Source organism: Hemitrygon akajei, unplaced genomic scaffold (assembly GCF_048418815.1).
Source record: "Hemitrygon akajei unplaced genomic scaffold, sHemAka1.3 Scf000102, whole genome shotgun sequence".
In the NCBI taxonomy this organism is placed as follows: domain Eukaryota; kingdom Metazoa; phylum Chordata; class Chondrichthyes; order Myliobatiformes; family Dasyatidae; genus Hemitrygon; species Hemitrygon akajei.
The window spans coordinates 416,418-418,113 of record NW_027331988.1 but is presented as its reverse complement, the minus strand read 5'-3'; the positions used below and the strand labels follow the sequence as shown (position 1 = coordinate 418,113).

The window sequence follows — 1,696 nt, the reverse complement described above, 5'->3', positions numbered from 1 at the left end:
AGAGACTCATTCAACCGAGATGCAACACCGAGCGTCAAAGGAAGTAATTCCTGAATGTGGCCGTCAAACTTTACAGCTCCTCCCTCGGAATGTCAGACACCCTGAGCCAATAGTCTGGTCCTGGACTAATTTCCACTTGGCATAATTTACCTATTATTATTTAATCATTCATGGATTTATATTGCTATATTTCTACACTATTCTTGGTTGGTGCGACTGCAACGAAACCCAATTTCCTTCGGGATCAAAAAAGTATGTGTGTCTGATTAAATTACAGCAGGCAATATTTTAATTCCCTGACCGGGAATCGAACCCGGGCCGCGGCGGTGAGAGCGCCGAATCCTAACCACTAGACCATCAGGGAATCTGACGAAACTCTGCCTACGGCAATAGACAACTATCAAACCCAGCAAAATGTAAAACAAAACTTGCAGATAAATAATAATAATGAATAAATGTGATAAATATTGCCATGTATCTACTGCTCAGTACTTTGCTGAGCTCTTGTTTACCCAGTGCTTCTGGTTAAAGAACACTCTAGACTCTCAATTAATCAGTGGGAAACACTCGTTGTCCAGTGTCTTTATAAAGATGGTGACATTCATATTCTCTTATGAGCCCTCGGTCAGTTTTGTTTCCGTCTATCGCCTCGAAGCACTTCAGTAGTTGGCCCTCCGATTCCCGCGACATTGTTGCCGATACATCTGGTATCTTGTTTCTTACCCTCCGCCTGGGTGGAGGTTGGAGAAAGGAAACCAGACGTTCATAATGCCCTAAATATGTTCTGAGGGTGGAATGGTTGGCTTTCCTGATCGTGCTCTAGCAGTGGTCGAGTGTGCGGGAGCCCCGGTACTGAGGATGACGTGCTGATGACAAATAAGCCCAGTTTTCATTAAACAAGCCTGATGGAAACCCCTCAATGATTCGAAAGTCCTCAGGGTAGGCAGTTCCTTGTTTGCTGGTCGCGGCACTCAGTACATTGTATGCTTGCTTAACATCTGCTCTGGCGGTATGTGAAGTGCCGTCCGGATCAAAGAGGAGAACCTCTCGGTAAGCAGCACCGACAGAACTCAATCATTGGATGTTGTGATTGGGAGAACAAGGGTGCGGCAAGACCGCTATATACGGAGAGTATGAAGAATTTATCATGAAACAACACCGCCGTTCTACCCACCAGCACCACAATAATACCTTCTTATCTTCTCTGAACGGTGGATTGAGAAGCCATACGGTTGTTCCACCGAACTGAACCATGTCTCAATGAAACAGAGAAGACAGCAGCCCCTCATTTCCCTCCGAAACTGCAATGTTGCGCTTAGGTAATGTATTGTGTTTGCAAGTAATTGGCCTTTGGCTAAGAAGATGCTGGGTAAAGGACGCTTTGTCGCCCGTCGATTTAGTCTGGCTTGAAGTCTTCCGAACCGACCTCTTTTCCGGCAATTTTAATGGCTGACCTTCGCTGATCGCTGAAAGGTGCCGCACCTGCATTCCCGAGAGTCAAGTCCATCTGGTCCTTCAGCAGCTCGTTAAACTGCCGATTAATTTAGACAGCTCAACAGTACGTTTCTTAAAGGGAAATTAGGGGCTTCAGATTGCAGCCACAGTGGGTCAGCAGATATAAATCTCGACATTTTGCGAGCTGTCGGCAATACGTCGCGTGTATCGCCAGTGCCATCGTGGATCTTTGGATTTATAA

General features: G+C 45.9%; 1 non-coding gene across 1 annotated transcript; it reads right to left on the bottom strand.

The window, feature by feature from the left end:
- Positions 1-292: 292 nt before the first annotated feature.
- Positions 293-364, bottom strand: trnae-cuc (transfer RNA glutamic acid (anticodon CUC)). The gene has a single exon. It is a non-coding gene; the product is annotated as a tRNA-Glu (tRNA).
- Between the last annotated feature and the right edge of the window lie 1,332 nt (positions 365-1,696).